The 17,952-nt window shown below is 38.6% G+C and overlaps 1 protein-coding gene across 5 annotated transcripts in view; it reads left to right on the forward strand.

The window, feature by feature from the left end:
* The window catches only part of grm8 (glutamate metabotropic receptor 8), a 713,612-nt gene that overhangs the window by 568,687 nt on the left and 126,973 nt on the right, over window positions 1-17,952 (forward strand). The gene's annotated exons all lie outside the window — the stretch shown is intronic.

Below are 17,952 nucleotides of genomic sequence, written 5' to 3' on the forward strand. Positions count from 1 at the left end.
TTTTGGTTGTTTTAATAAAGCATATTCAACAGGCATAAATGTGACCAGGCATTTGATTATGGTTTCCTTTTGCTGCATTTTTGTATTGCTTTGGTTGTCATCGTCTTTCATCTCATTATAATGAGTGCTTTCATCTGTTATACTTTAAGTAGACTTGCCCTGTGGATTTCCAGTCATCAAGAATTCAACAAGAATCTGAAAGTGTCTTCTTGGGAAAAACATTCCAGTAGTGTTTAGGGAAATATGAAAGGTTTCAGCTGGACTTGAAAAATTACCCACAAGGGTTTTGCAGATCCCTAAACTCTTATTATTACTATTTAATGCTTATTTAGCATAGGAAACAAAGAATTTGTCAAGCACAGAAGTGACAGGTCTTTCTGCTTGAAGAGTTTGCCCTTGACATTAAATGATATGAGAGATGGGGAGAGCAGTGACTAACATGGAAAGAGAGGAGGAAAAGGAAGAGGACTACAAACATTTATAGTGTTTTGGGCTTGCTGTGTGCCTGTTGAATACTTTGATGCTATGTGCCTTCAGATTGTTTCAGATTTATGGCAACCCTATTATCGAGGTCTCTTTGTAAATATCTGTTCAGAGGGGTTTGCATTGCCTTCCTCAAAGATAGGAATATAGTGTCTAGATCCAGGGAAGTCATGCTACCCCTCTATTCTACCTTGGTCAGATCAGAACACACCTGGAATGCTGTGTCCAGTAATACTGGGCACCACAATTGAAGAGAGATGTTGACAAGTTAGAATGTGTCCAGAGAAGGGTGACTAAAATGATCAAGGGTCTGGAGAACAAGCCTTATGAGGAGCGACTTAAGGAGCTGGACATGTTTAGCCTGCAGAAAAAGGCTGAAAGGAGACATAATGGCCATGTATAACTATTAGAGAAGTCATAGCGAGGAGGGAACAAGTTAGTTTTCTGCTACCTTGGAAACTAGGATGTGGAACAACGGCTTCAAATTATGGGAAAGAGATTCCATTTGAACATTAGGAAGAGCTTCCTAACTTTGAGAGCTGTTCAATAGTGGAACTCTCTGCTCCTTCTTTGGAGGCTTTCAAATAGAGGCTGGATGGCCATCAGTTGGGGGTGCTTTGAATGTGATTTTCCTGCTTCTCGGCAGGGGGTTGGACTGAATGGCCCAGGAGGTTTCTTCCAGCTCTATGATTCTATGAATGAAGGAGGACAGTTCCCTCTGCTTTCCTCCTCTTTCCCACACTTTCCCCCCTGCTTGTCTTATTAGGTCCTTAGTTGGTTTCCATGGCAGAGTGGGGATTTGAACTGTGATCTCCAGGAATCCTAGTACAACCTTAAAACTACAACATCAAAAGTGGCTCGAAGGTATTTTCAGATACGATTTGCTACTGTCTTAAGACTAATAGAGTGTGACTTCCCCACAGTAATGTAGTGGGTTTCCTTGGTTGAGTGGAGATTTAAACCCTGTTCAAATGTAGAGACCTACAACTTTATCACACTGAGGTTTGGAAGCATCCCAGCATGCTGCCAGTATGCTTTCTTGAAGGAGCCCACAGAAAGCCATCAAACGATGTAAGGCTAATTCTGATGGGGCTCCATAGAGAAAGCATCCTGGGAGCATGCTAGTGTTTCCCTGAGGCTTCCCCTGTTCTCATTAAGAAAACAGGGGAAGCCAGGCAGTGAACCTTTCCCACATGTAATGGGGAAAGCGGTGCAGCGGTTGATGCAGGGCACAGGGCAACTGCTTTCCCTCACTGCCCATCAGATTTCTCACTCTGTGTGGCAGATCCCCCTCTGCTCCCCGATCTCAGACATCAGTGTGATGAGGTCCTTAGCTCATCACTGAAATATCTACAATCATGCTGATTCTAACTCAATAGTACGTTACTCAATATTGAATGGAGTTTCCCAGTGCACAATATGTTCATATAATCATAATATGATTACATTTGTTTCAGGTTCCCTGGATATATTTATGATAACTGTGCCATATCTACAATGCTTGAAAAATACCTACATAGAGTCAGGCAGATAGATAGATTTGACCTAAAAAAATAAAATATAGATTTTCTTTTTTTAAAAAAAAAATAATTTCCTAAAAATTCCAAAAGTGCACCTTGCTTTTGCCATTTTATATACTAGGACTTGAGTATCCATGGATTTTGGTATCCATATCACTTCCTGGAACCAAACCCCAGTGGATATCAAGGGCCCATTGCACACCTACTCTAGTCCTGAAAGTGATATCAGTACTGCTTGCTACTAGTAATGATTTTTTTTTTTCGTGTCAGGAGCAACCTGAGTTGCTTCTGGAGTGAGAGAATTGGCCGTCTGCAAGGACGTTGCCCAGGGGATGGCCAGATGTTTTTTTGATGTTTTACCATCCTTGTAGGAGGCTTCTCTCATGTCCCCGCATGGAGCTGGAGCTGATAGAGGGAGCTCATCCACGCTCTCCCCGGGTGGGATTCGAACCTGGCAGCCTTCAGGTCAGCAACCCAACCTTCAAGTCACAAGGCTTTTATCCCCTAGGCCACCGGAGGCTTCACTAGTAATGATGACATTTGGTAGTTTAAAACTTCTATTGCAAAAGAAAAAGAACTGGCAGAATGCAGTGGTTATGATACGTCCTGAAAAAAGTCAAAGATCTGAAAGGTTTGTCTGAAAGACAATGGAAAATCGGGTTTGGGATCATAACTAATGTCCAGCAGGAGACACCCTGCAGATGACTTTCACTCAAAGATAGTCACACCAGCAGAATAAAGGAAGGAGGTATTTTTTATGATTTTTATTCCCCCTGAAAATCTGTCACCTGAAAATCCTTTTTCAGGTTATTGGAAAATAGTATGGAGATGAGTAGGAGAAATTCTGGCCTTTCAGAAGTTGTTGGACTACAGCTTCCATCACTCCTATCCAGAACAACCATTTGGTCCTGTCTCTGAAGTATTTATTGTACAGCAAAATAACATTTAAATGGCAAATTAAACTCTGCTAAGACTCCCATTTAACATATTTCTAGCAGTTGGGGAATGCTTGGAGTGGTTTCTGGCCTTCTTTCCACATTGATGTTGAGTATTAAGGAACTCTATAGATGGAAATTGGAGAAAAGGTCCCCAAGCATTCTTCCAACAGAAGTCTTTAATGGATTAATGATTCTTCTACAGATCTTCTGTTTCTGGAAAATAATACAGGATTTAAAACATAAACAGAAGAAAGTGCTAACATTTTTTTTGGTAACATTGTTGAAAGAACCCTTTAAAAAAATTCCAAGAATAGGGAATGCTTACATGAGATATCTCTGAAAATCTCTCACAAAAAAGCAATAAACTACAACAAAGAGCAGACAGGGGAGAATTATCCCTCTGTCACAGACTGCCGCATTTGTGTCAGGTATGACCTTATCAAGTCCAACATATTTTCCGATCACATTCAGCTTTCTCCCCTAGCAACGCAGGCTGGAATCTAAAGATGGAAGTTTCAGTTTGGACCCAAGAAGAACAAATTAGACAGCTGAAGTCTATTAATACTGATAAGGAGGTTCGGAGAGTAATGTCATTGCAGTGACTGAGCCTAGCTTCATACAGGTGACAAGTATAGTGAGAACATTCAGATATTTGCACAGTTTCTGCTGATGTGAAATCACCTTTATCTGGACTCACTCTAGCCCAGTGGTTCTCAACCTGTTTGTCCCCAGGTGTTTTGGCCAACAACTCCCAGAAGTCTCAGCCAGTTTACCAGCTGTTAGGATTTCTGGAAGTTGAATGCCAAAACATCTTGGGACCCACAGGAAGAACCACTGTGCTAGCCTCACAAGACTTGAATACATCATGGCAGGATTTCTAGTGAATTCTTAAGCTCTAGAATTGCCATAAGGTGAACCAGGATGAGGTTTTTCGAAAAGAGAAAAAAGAAGGAAGAAAAATGAGTGGCTGCAGGTCTTTTCAGAATGTCCTACCTGCTGTTCTTTAATACCACACTCATGATGCAATACCATGGGGTGGGGACTCGGGCATTGATCCTTGGTGAAAAAAATGGAAATATTAGAATGTTATCTGTTTCTTGCCTGTAAAATATTGGAAGGACTAGATTGATGGTCCCAAGTACCACTACAGTAAGGAGAAGCACTTTTATGTTCTCAGTTCACATTTTGACTCGGTCTGCCTGATGCCACTTCATCTGTTACATGCACTGTATTAAGTTTTAACTATCATGATCCTATTCCAGCACTTGATAAGTGTTTACATACTTAAGGAAGAGAACATTGTAGTCCACCTCCTCCATTGACCCTGTCTTCATGGAAAAGCAAACTTTTTTGGAGCTGGAGAGCCTCTTTGTATCCATAGCAGCTTTCCATGTGAGTCATAACACTGAAAGAGATGGGTTCTGGATCACATGGAGAGCGTTGGTGGATATAGCAGATTCTGCTCTTTAGAGACACCAATTTCCCATGAGCAAAATTATGTTAGAAAAGATTATCGTGCTTAATTCCCTTCTTCATGTGTGGAGTAGATGCACTTATGAAATTTCTGAATAGGTCTTATAAATATACCAAGTTGATTAGGTACATTAATAAAGTGACTAATTCCTATAAGCAAAGCTGAGAATATGACTCCTTAGGAATCTTTTGTGCCTATTACAGGCTTAGGGAACTCCCAAGCCAATCAGCTTACCACATTCATAAATATCTTGCACATATCCTATCTTTCACAAAACTTCAGTCAAGAGTTATCATGTACAACACAAACAGTATTCATATCAAACAGGGGTCACTGGAAAGGATCCTTAAAGCTGTGTGGTGTGAGGGAAAGGAACTCCTGCCTTTGGAGCTTCAATGAGTTGGCTCCCTCTTTTAAAATTGTATGGCCTAGGGGAAAGACCCCTACACCCAGGAGGGCCTTCCTATGTAATCATGCCAGAGTAGCAACCCATGTGAGTTGGGTCTGCTCTTGGGATCTGGCAGTTTGCCCAGGTGTGGAGGAGATGTTCATGGGGTTAACATCTGGCCCTCATCAGTAGAGTCACTTTTAGTTGTTCCTCCTCAATTACTTGATCGTTCCCCATGAGAGTTTGGATTACAGATAAATGAATGGCCCTTTATTCATCCATATTTCTGTCGCTGGCCTCATTATTTCATGGTAGCACTTCAAGTAATGCTTCTAAGCTCTCACATGTGTGAGAAGATGAGGCAACAGGTGAATGGCCGAGATAATGCAGTAATTATAAGCAGGGATGTGAAAAATCTGTCAACTTTGGTCTCACGGAGGTTCTTAAATTTCCAATATCAAGCTTGGAAGCCTCCATCCCAGATTTTTGTGGATTCTTTTGTGCAACTTTCCCACAACTTTTTACATATTTTTGTATGCTTTTTTCTATTAGTAAAAATGTGTCTTGTTTGTGTGTGAGTGTGTATGTCTGCCCCTTTCTCTCTCTCTCTCTCTCTCTGTGTGTGTGTGTGTGTGTGTGTGTGTACACACACACACACACACACACATACATACACACATATGAACTGTTTTGCTGGCCTGTAAATGTATGGAATTATGAAAAATATGCATTTGAATTTATGTTCTTTTGTGGGAGGAACAAGCTTCATAAACCAAGACAATTTATTGTTCTTCTTTAATTGTGAAAGAGCGTGATGGTATCATTTGGAAAAGCCATTGGGGAAATAAGTATGTTTGACATTTTTCAGCTGAATACAAACATTTGAAAGAAGTTGCTTGACATGGATTCTGATTTTGACCCACATGCATATTGATCTCCCCTAAGCAATCTCTTACCTTACACTGTTAAAAATGCTAACAGTGAAGATATATAAGTAGTTTCTTTTAAATAATTTATTTTTGTTTACATGTAAAATTGTGGACACCTCTCTTCCTCTCTCTTCCTCTCTCTTCCTCTCTCTTCCTCTCTCTTCCTCCCTCCTCCTCCTCCTCCTCCTCCTCCTCCTCTTCTTCCTCCTCCTTCTCTCTCTCTCTCTCTCTCTCTCTCTCTCTCTCTCTCTCTCTCTTTCTGTATATAGAAGCATACACACATTCAACTGTTTGCTAAACCACATGATTTCCCCCTCCTCCTTTTGCTGAGTACAATGTAGTGCACATCTATGGTATAGAATTAATACAGTTTGACACCCAAGTAACAGCCTTGGTTCAATACTATGGACTCATGGGAGTTGTAGCTTTATAAGGGCTTTATCGTTCTCTGCCAAAGAGTGCTAGTACTTCATTAAACTACAGATCCAAGGATTCCATAGCATTGATCCATGGCAGATGCTGTCAAACCTCACTAATTCTATAGTGTCCATGTGCCCGTATAAGCCATTATGATGATTTTGTTAGACTTCTGGTTGTGTTCCTTGAATGATTTTTTCTTCCATTCTTTTTACAAAAGGGAGACAAATGATAAATACTTCTTTTGCTGTGCACAGAAATAAAGGTTAAGGAGCAGCATTTGCCATTTAGAAATTTAGGTGAGGTTCATGAGCTGTTCGGTTATTTCATACTGCTCCAACAATGCATATTCACCACAGGTTGACTTTGTTTGGCACCTGAATTGTAACATCCCATTCTGAATATCTGAAGTCCACAATGGTTTGCATTGTTGCAGCAGTGGTGTTTTATTATGCAAAGTGGCACTCTCTGTGAGGAGCAGTATCTTGGATGAGCCCCTGCTTATGTGACAGCTGTTATCTCTGTTGACAGATTAGAGGTTGAAGCAGGGATTTTAAGCAGTAAGCAGAGTTAAATTATGCTCCAGACCTAGCTTGTTTGGTGCTTGAAATTTATTTGCGAACTTAACTTAAACCATGAATGCCCAAAGATCCCTTGTGAAGGGGAGGAAAAACCAAAGCCATTGACTTAAATGAAGCTTCTGGGTACAAAATTGGATTTGAAATTGTAATTCAAACTGAGCCAGGAGAAGAGGCTGAGTTTTCTGAATCCTTTTGAAAAATAAAAGAAAGGGTTAAGATGATTCAACATGTTTACAAGGCTTTGCTCCTGCCATTACTATTTGCCAAATAAGGGAATGAAAAAGGAGGACCTTTGTTGGACTGGTGGTTGATGTTTTGAAGAATGGGGAAGACTGACAATGACAAACCAACAATCATTTTTTTCAAGCCTTAGACTGACTTTGAAAATTGGTTCAAAATCCACATTTATTCTGACACAAGCTTGCATCCAAAGTGCTGAATCAAATCCCCCAAACCCAGAGCAGATTTAATCTGCCATTGTTATTTCAGCTACCATTCACCACTGGATGTAGATTTTGAGAGCTTGCTCCATTACTCTGACTAGCCCTGGCTATTCAGCAGTGAGGAAAACTATATAATTTTAGGATCATGTTTAAATCAGAGGTACAATTCTTCATTTTTTCTTGAAGGAATCAAGGAGTAATTTATTTTGTCTGTGAGACAGTGTTCAAAATCTTTTTAAAAACCTTATTCACAGTTTAGTATTCAGTCTATACAAAGTTCAATGGAGTTGTTTTGTATAGAAAAATAGCATGTTCTGTGCAGAAAATTACTTTTTTCTGGAATAACCATTGATGAAACTCAAGGACGAAAGTGCAACCTCTGAGGATGCCTGCCATAGATGTGGGCGAAACATCAGGAGAGAATACTTCTAGAACATGGCCATACAGCCCGGAATACATACAACAACCCTGTGATCCCAGCCATGAAAGCCTTCGACAACACATCGAAAGTGCAAGAGTTTGATTGCAGTTGAATATTAAGGAAATTAAATAATAACCACTGATGGTTTACATATCTTTAAGTATATGTTGGACATTGAATTAAAGATCTATTTATCTATCTATCCATCCATCCAGCTTGGGGCAGTCACTAATCAAAATTGAGACTGTAGAAAACCATAGGATTTTTGATGTCCGTGTATGCGTGTGAAAGCTGGACAGTGGAGAAAACTGACAGGACGGATATTAATTCATTTGAAAAATGATACTGGAAAATTCTGAAGATATTATATTATATTATATTATATTTATTTATTTACAGTATTTATATTCCGCCCTTCTCACCCCAAAGGGGACTCAGGGCGGATTACAATGAACACATATATGGCAAACTTTCAATGCCAACAGACAAACAACATATATAGACAGACACAGAGGCATTTAATATTTTTTTCCAGCTTCACGATTCTGGCCACAGGGGGAGCTGTTGCTTCACTGTCCACTCATGGCTGTACTTCCTCATTCCTTTCCTCATGTTTTGCTGGCAGTTTTATGATGTTGTAAATTCGTTAAATTAGCCTCCCGCATAAAGCGTACCTAAATTTCCCTAATTGACAGATGTGACTGTCTTTCGGGGCTGCATAGGTCAACAGCAAGCCAGGCTATTTAATGGTCGGGGGCTTAACCCGACCCGGGCTTCGAACTCATGACCTCTCGGTCAGTAGTGATTTATTGCAGCTGGTTACTAGCCAGCTGTGCCACAACCCGGCCCATTATATGCCAATTCTACAATAGTTTACACACAGATCCCCGCTGGATGTTCCTCTACATTCTGAGATGGGAGCTGGCGGGTTCTGTGGGTGACTATCAAAAGGACCAATAAATGGGTCTGGGAGGAAATCAAGCCCGAGCTCTCGCTAGAACCTAAAATGGCTAAACTAAAACCTGGGCACATTGCAAAATGACATAACTTATTTAAAAATATGCTAATACTCAGTAAATTTGAAAGAAAATGGAAAAGAGCCGCATTTCTAAAACTGGTTGATTCAGTGAAGGAAGCCACAGCTTCATTTTGCAAGACCTAATCAGGAATGTTAATGACTGGGACAGTCTCCCATTCATAGGGTTGTCAAATCCCAAAGCTGACTTGAAGGCAACTAACAACAAACTAACAAACTGTTGTCCAGGTGGCCTATATTCACTCTTATTCCATGAGTTCAATACCATGGAACTTGTCAACACCAGAAAAATTATCTATAAAGACAAAAAAAACTGTACTAGCTAACAGAATCACCATGCATTGTGGCAAATCCTGCTGTATTCATCTTGGAATGTGGGGAACCCATTGCCCCACACCCTGTATCACCCAATGTACCCGAGTTCCCATTCAATAGGGGGAAGTGTTGACCACCTGGCTTCCCCCATTGTTGCTGAAGCCTCCCATATTGCTGTGCGGTGCCACTTTTGCAATAGCTTTCCCATGGAGTCTCACTAGAAGTTCCTCTACTTCATGGGATGGAAACTGGCAGGCTCTGTGGGTAAACTATTGCGGAACTGGTATATGCCGCCTATGTAAGCCCTGTCTGATGAAGTTGTTGATGAAGATGAAAGCTACAGCAGAAGAGATGAATGCACCATAATTGATGGTACAGTTGAAGCTCAGAAGCTGAAAAGTGATGAATCTGAGCTGGAAGTGATTGCAAGAACACTTGTCTCCAAAGGGAATTAGGAAAGGGAGCAATAGCAAAGTAATTGATGTTGTGTTTGACACCTAACAGGCAAAGTCAATCAAAAGCTTTGAACAGTCACTTAGAGGGGAAGAGGCATGACATATTCTGCAAAATATTGCCAGTGTAAAAACTATAAAATAGTGGAGGGAATTTCTATCAAAAAAAAAAAAACAGCAGCAAAACAATTTAATCATGTTCATAATTAATGAATGGAAGGGGAAAACGTAAAGCAGCCAGGAGGTGTTTACTCTCTGGTGTATGCAAGAAGAAGCAGATGGATTCCCATGCTGTTGTAGAGAACTATGGAGCAGCTGTGATCTACTCTGCTGATACAGGTATGTTTGTCACATGCCTGGATTTTGCAGTAACATTGCTGCATAATTTCTCCTGGGTTGTGGTGGTAGAATGTGCAGCACTGTGTTGAATCTGGAAGAATCAATTGAAGACTCAGACTTGGTTAGACGGCATGCATACGCTGGATGTGGCAGTGTGAATATAATTTATGGCAGAGGAAAGATAGGTGCCCATAGATATTGGAAAATAGTCAAGAAATGAAGGGCTTTTCTGAAAGCTGGGGCAAGAGAGGGTTCTGTCTGCAGAGCCAATGGAAAAACTGGTGATGTTGACATGCCATTTTTATGCTCCTACAGGTAACACCAACTTTCTAAGGCAGGGTTTTTCAACCAGGGTTTCCTAGAACCCTGATGCTCTGCTAGAGATGGTGATTGGAAAAAAATACATTTTTGGAGGGGTAGATATTATTTCATGGTTTCCAGGGGTAAAAAGGTTCTGTGCTAAGATTAGAGAGGTAGAGAGTGTCCAAGTTGCCACAGAAACTGTTTGATGAAACATGTGTAATATGAAAACTATTAAGGCGCTATTGCAGAAGAAACCTGAAACACTTAAACAGTGATAACTCTGCACAAAAACTCTACTTATTGCATTGAGAATTATGATGTATCTGTATCTCATCTTAATTCAACATTTCATGATGTAAGGTCAGATAAATTATCTAGACTAGTGACAGAGGTATTTGTTGAGGAAGGAACTTGGCACCAAATTTGGTACCATGAAATTAAAAGAAAAACCACCACCTATTCTCCAACTGTTGAGACACAGATTTTTTTAAAAAAAAACCACCCTTATTCAGGAAATTTAGTAGAAGTTTAGGTGTTGGCTTTAGTAATAAGAACGGACTTTCCCTAGAAAAATTAGCCAGTGAGACTTAAATATATTTTTACAAACAAAATTAAGTTTAACCTTTTGCAATATTTTTGGTGACACTTTTGATATTGTTATACTAATTTAAATATATTGTTACCAAGTGAATTAATTTTCTTCAGATCATTTGAGATGGATTAATTTCACAATGAGACATTTCATTCTACAGAGCATCATCTCACGTGCTAAGTTAAAAACTGGGCACTGTTTTCCATTGATTTACATGTAGTAGCTTCTCTTCAGAAAACCCATAGTCACAAATGTATTCTGGATGCCCTATACATTAATATGTCAAAGAGTTTATTGGTAACTTAAGTACTGCCTTCCAAGCTTGGGTATTAATGTCTGCACACCAGATACATAGTAAGTAGTAGTGCTTGTTGCAATAAACAACGATTCATTGAGTCTCTTTAATAATTAAGGATCAACATGATAAATAACAGTAATAATTTGTTATCCTCCATCTCTAACCCATTAAGTTGTTATCTAAACCTAAACATCTGAACATGAATGTGTTTACCACTCGTGAAAGTGATTTCTCTGCATTAATCCCTATAAAGGTATTGCCTTTCCTATTTGACACTATTATGGTTCAGACTAAATGCAATGTATTAATTATAAATTGTCTTAGGGGTGCAGTTTTATGTACTTGCATATAGAATAAGAAATACTCAGAAGCTAACTTTGAATGAACACACAGAACATTAGTCTAAACTGTAACCTGTGGGTCTAGACAATAAGCAATAGTGAGGCAAGATGGGAGCTTTTGGAGAACTACAAACTGCCAACACCTGTTCTAAAGGCACTATATATCTCAGTCATCATAGGAAACTAAGATAGTACATTGCCATAGCAATTTTTCAACAAGTAAAGTGATGGAGATAGATGTGGACCAGAATAATCTCTTAAAACAGAGACCTTTCTTAAGTTTTTTACATTAAAATAAAGCAGTTTTCTCACCATATTCTAGTAATGAGCATATTTGGAGATTCATAGTTATTAATATTAAGTCTGAATCTTTTTTAAAAGATGCACTCATATGTCACTTTTTTCAAAGAGAATGTGCATATTCTGTATTCACAGATTCAACCATCCATGACTTGAATATATTCCTCTCCCCCTTCCACCCAAGCCCAAAGCATTCCAATCTTGATTTTGCCATTTTAAATAAGACAACATTTTAAGATGCCACTGCATGTAACTTGAGCAGCCACAGATTTTGGTATCGACTAAGGGTCCTGGAGACAAACCATAGTAGATAGCAAGGGCTCACTGTAAAAAGACAAAATATAGGGATCTCACTAGGGTAACCCTAAGGTGAACATCTCATGACTTTTTCTTGGCAAGTTTCCCATGGCTCAGGAGGGATTCAACATTGATCTCCAGAAATAGTTCAACACCCAAAAACATTGCACCATGTGGGTTCTCACTTAGACAATTGTATTTTTCCTTAATTGAACTAATACAACTATTGCATTGAAATGTTGGCAGAAAAGAATATTTCAAACTAAATAATTTTGGAATGTGACAGATGTAACTAGAAAGAACTGTGCAGTTGCCAAGTCAAATGAACCTTCCTCTTTGAACTTTCCATAACTGTATTTCTTAACTGAGTTTTCAGTTAGTGTATTCAAGGTCTTTCTGAGTCACATCCCTTGTTGGGGATGCGAAGTAAAGTAATTACAGACCCTATGAGCACTTCCAAATTATTAGTTAGTGTCCTAATTTCTTTTAAAAAAATTATTTTTTGGTTTTCCAGAGCAACTAAAACAGATGGTTTTATAACAGCTTTTCTAGCAACAGTGAAAGCCACAGCATCAGCCAGCACCTCAACCATGGTGAGGCCTTGCTACCAAACAATCTCCTTATAGATTTCAGCAGAATTTTCTGAAGGAACTATTGGCTCCTTTTAACCTATCCTTGAAAAGAACTGGTGGTGGTGTGTCTACATTTGCAGATCCTTGGATAAAGATGATCTTCATTGATGTTCTGTTACTTTTTCCAACCATGGTCTATATGGGTAGGAACCATTACATAACTTAATATAAATGTGTATGTGGCACAAGATGAAGTACAGAACAATTGGGTTGTTTCAAGAATCTTTGGCTTAATTTCTTAGAATTGCATTAAACTTTTATAAGGAGGCTTCCATCTAATTCAGTTCCAAAAATACTCGAGGAAATGGTGCCAGTCTTCTTCACTATTTTATGCAGTTGAATTAGAGTGGGCCGCCCTGACAACCATTACCTATTTTGGATTCCACATTATTTGAAAATGTTCTTCAATTTGTGTGTTTGCATTGATAATTACTTCATTTATCACTGAACCAGATTCAGTGAAAATAATACTTTTTTATCTGCCAGCATAACCATCTCAAATTAGAATGCGTTGGTTCCACTAAATTGTTGATTATTCATTCTTTGGCAGTCTTTCTTTAAAGTGAGCCCTAAATGTTTTATCAGCTTCTCTTTTTCATTTGAAACCATTATAGCTGTCTCCACTAAATGCATCACAGAGGCAAACAGATCTCATATAATCCTGTCTTTTGGGCTTCTGAGTATTGTACGTTTAGCGCCTGTTCTTCTTTTTTCTCTTTTACTCACCACTGTAATTTCATTTATTTCCAATGGACAATGTTGTAGCTCCATCTTACAGCTAATTAAAAAAAAGCAATTGTAAAAAGAAATCCTTGGCTCTTAGAAATGATAATACAAAAGATGTTAATGATCTGGAGTTTATAAACCCCAGTAGACTCTTAACGTGGCTTTATTTAACCATTGTAATTTTCATCTCTAACTCTTGTGATGTGGTCCAACTGAATATTTCCTGTTTGATGAAGAATTACAAAGCTGCTGGAATCTTAGAGCAGACACATATAACCAATAAAAGTAACTAAGTAATGAGTTAAAATATTTGAGGATATTATAACAAATCAATTTGGCAAATGCAATCATAAGCACTGCAAAGCATCACTGAATTTTTCAAAGATATCATGGAATAACACAAGAAGGATATTTTCTTCAATTGCAGAAGATCTCAGAGGAGTTCATATGCAGAGATAGTACAGAAATAGGTAGATAAAATTTGATGGTGGGGAATGACTCAGCAAATGTGCACAGCCTCAAGGGATACTTCAAGAATTATCGAGTCAGCAGTTTTGCACAGAAATCTTTATAGTGAGAATGAAATTCATTCACCCTAAAGGAGCAAACCTGCCAACTTTACTTCATGCAGGATGCTGGTGTGATGGGCTTCCTTGTGTTGCATTGCTGCACAAATACATATTTTTTACTCTTGTTGTTTAAGCTTTTTAAATTAAAAGATCCCAGCATAGTTGCTATTTTGAAAATATTTAATGAATCATCTTGGTTTTTGCTAAGCCTTGACTTATAATTATTGGAATAGATCCAGACTTACTCATACTTTCACTAGTCATGAATAACTTTAGTCAATCAATGTATGCACCATAACTGTTTTGACCTTTGACTCACTTTAGAATAGACATGAAGGACCACTTTTTCTGCCTCTGGAAAACTTCTGACTAATCGTGCTTCCTATTCTCCATTTCTACCATGAACCAATATGAGATATTGCTTGTATCAAGTTACACTATTGATCTGTTTAGCCCAGTATTGACTGCACCAACTTTCAGACATTCTTTAAAGTCTGGGATAAATGTCTTTTCTAGCTATGCCAGAAAACATCAAGGAATGAAACTTAGGCCTTTTGTATGCAAGCCATGTGCTTATGTAGCAGCCCTTCTCCTGTCTTATCTCTTCAGTACAGAAAGATGTTAAAGATGCTGTGAAAATAAGGGGGGGGGGGGAATCAAAGGAAGACTCTTCTGTTGGATACATGCTTTCTTTGGATTCTGGGAAACCTGAACCATTTATATATTTGCCATTTACAGGGTGAATTTTTGGAATGTACGTTTTGTTGAAATTTCAGTTTATTTGCTATTAGAAACTTTGTATATTCAACATACGTGAATCCAACGTGCAAAGAAAGCCAGCAGTATATTAATTAAAATTCAGTGTCAAGATCTCCTGATAGACTGCTGATCGGATCTGACATGTTTTTTTCTGTCTATCTTTTTTAAAAAAACCGGTAACAGAATGCTGACCAATGCATTAATGTTAAGCACCCTTGCGGGTAAATCAATATGTGTCCATTGTTGTCAGCCACTATCTGTTTCTAATTTCTCAAGGCTAGCTAATTCTTTTTGTTCCATTCACTTTATAATGAAAACATACTTGCAAATTCCAATGAAGTCAAAGGTGTAATTTTTAAATAATGATGATTTTCTATCTGTTCATACAATCCACAATTTAACTTTTGATAGCTGTACATTTAATATACTGTGTTGACTTTGTCCTCCAAGGCACTTAAGGCAGGAGTGAAGCCAAAATAGCATTTTTGATGAGAGTAAAATTTTGAAGATCATCCAATGAATTGTTTACACAAAAAGGATGGGATAGGGGCCGTGTCTAAAACTACTGAAATACTTTGAATATACCACAGAGAGAACACATGTACTGGTGTGGAAGTGTCTTGAAGCTGTTTTGGCTGCCATGTGGCCAATTGAGCTGACAGTGTGTTGACAATAATTTCCGGTCCTTCCAAGAACCATAACCACTTCCGTTTCACTATCCAGAAGCAGCTCCCCTAGAAGAGCCTTGCTAGTGATATCACTTTTGGTGAGGTGACAAAAAGGCACCCAGACATGTGATCAGCAGAAGTGACATTTTGAGCAAGGTTCTACCAAGGAACTACTTCTGGACAGTGAGAGAGGTCTTTCTGATGTGTAGACATTGGGATTCCCCTGGATTCAGATATCCACATGTCTAAAACTCCTGTGGACATTCCAAGTTCTGGAGTAACCTGCAGTATTTCTTGTGCTAGATTAGGGGTCCTCAAACTAAAGCCCGTGGGCCGGATGCGGTCATCCAAGGTCATTTACCTGCCCTCTGCCCTCAGTTTTAGACTTAGGCTTGCCCAAAGTCTGAAATGATTTGAAGGCACACAACAACAACAATCCTAATTAACTTGATTATCTCATTGGCCAGAAGCAGGCCCACACTTTCTATTGAAATCCTGATAGGTTTATATTGGTTAAATTTTTTTGGTTATTTTTAAATATTGTATTGTTCTTTCATTGCAGTTGGGGTTTTTTGCATTACAAATACGAAATATACAGTGTGCATAGGAATTTGTTCATTTTTTAAATGATAATTTGGCCTCTCAACAGTCTGAAGGATTGTGGACTGGCCCTCTGTGGCTCTCTCAGCTCAAAATCCAGCAGCTTGTACTACTATTGCATGTTATGAGAGGCCTCTAATAATAGTTACAGGATGAGCCCCAAGCATATATTAATCAAGAAAATATGGGTGGAAAAAGTGGGGTCATTGCTTTCTTCTAACTCTTTCACCCATGTTATTACCAACAGCATGAGCTCTTTGTATACGCTTGAAGCCACCATGAATCCCCTTTTGGAAAAGAGACAGGATACTAATTCTATAATTAAATAAATAAATGGAATAGATACTCAATGGAAATAGCAGAATGGGTTTGTTTATATATTTAGAGTATTTATACCCCATTCTTCAGACACAAAGTGTCCCACTCTTAACTCTAAGTAGGATTTAGTTCAGAAGCTGAAGCACAAAGAGGATCCTATAACAAATAGTCCAAACCAAAAAATCATAAATTACAACATAACTAAAAATCCCCATTGTTATCAGATATCTACATAGGTAGGTCTGTTTCATCCTCAGATAATGAACTCTCAGGGAGGGAGTATGACACAAAGGCTCTCAGAACAACTTACACATTGTTATTTTGACGTTCACCTACCCGCAGGCTTACAATCTAAACAAGGCATAACAAACAAGGAAAAGGGGGTGGCAGCATGGCAGAAGATTAAGTTGAACAGTTACTGCCTCTTATTCTCTCCTTGTGATGCCATTGGGCCATTGTGATGGAGGGAGGGCCTTTCGTCGACCTCTGGGCCTAGACATAATGGAGTATTTATATTCTTTTACCTTATTGAGTAAGGAATTCCAATATACTTCTGGTTACATAAAGGCTTCTAATTAATAAAATTTATTTTCATACCTTATGATTAACATTCAGTAGTCTGAGGGTTGTAAGTACTGATTTACTGAAACACGACTTATGACCCGTGTCCAATTTTTTGCACAGCCCTATTAGGTAGCCACTGTAAAAGTACCAAGAACCCTCAGGTTTTGAAAAACTAAGGAAAAAAATTAAGAACAATATTAAGAAAAAATACACATCAAAACACTGAAAGGTTGAGTAAGCATATTGTGTGGTTATTGTGTGGTAAGAAAATGACACAAGATGTTCTGGGATAGAAAGCATGGTTGGTTGACAGGAGAAAAGGTGAAACGGATCCTACTTGTTCCTGAAAGAAATGAGCAACCAAAAGGAATGCCCAACTAGATAAGGATTGTGATCTTGTCACCAGTAGTTTTGGCTGATCTCTAACTGTATCATCCCGACAATTTTCTATGATAGTATTATCTACTTTGACATGCAGAGTTCTTCAAAGCCTTAAACAACGTCCTTCAAAGTCTTGACTAGAGATATTTTAGATTGCACTTGTAAAGGATGTGCTCTGGCAGTATGGCAGTAACTGAAGAAAATTAGATGAATGTCTACTAAAAAGGAATCTTCCAGTCTGTCTGAGCAACAAAATGAAGCATTTCTCAACCATGGCTATCCCTGGTAATTAATCCTTGCTCCTTGTCCCTTATCTGATAGGAACATATTTAAGGTTAGCAGCCCAGCAGATTCATAATTGTTTGGTGGAATGTGGTGCACATGGTTAAACATACTTTTTTCTAAAAGGAGTATTTTTCAGAGTTTGTGAAAAAATGTTATCTTTCTCTTGTAGCAGCATCGTTGAGGCAATGATGCAATTTTACATGTGATGCAGTGTGACTTGTGAAGTGTCATGATACCTATGTGTCATTAAGCAGAGAAATATGTTTTGCTTAAACCATAAGTAAAGTACAATCTCTGAACCCATGGGACTGGTATCCACATTAGACAAAATATATTCTTGCTAGTAATTTTCTAGGTTCTCCAGAGCAACTCCATGGTAACCTTTAGTATAAGTCATTTATTTTAACAGGATTTTCAGTTATCCAGTTTTCTGTTTCCATGGTAAGTCCTGGAACATATCCCCCAAGGATACAAGGGCCATGCTATATTTGTGATCAACAATGAGACCTGCATTGTAAAAATATTGTGATGATCATCTAACAATACTGTATTGTGGTTGTGTTGGATTGTTTGGCAGCATTCT

Source organism: Anolis carolinensis, chromosome 5, assembly GCF_035594765.1.
Source record: "Anolis carolinensis isolate JA03-04 chromosome 5, rAnoCar3.1.pri, whole genome shotgun sequence".
Lineage (NCBI taxonomy): Eukaryota > Metazoa > Chordata > Lepidosauria > Squamata > Dactyloidae > Anolis > Anolis carolinensis.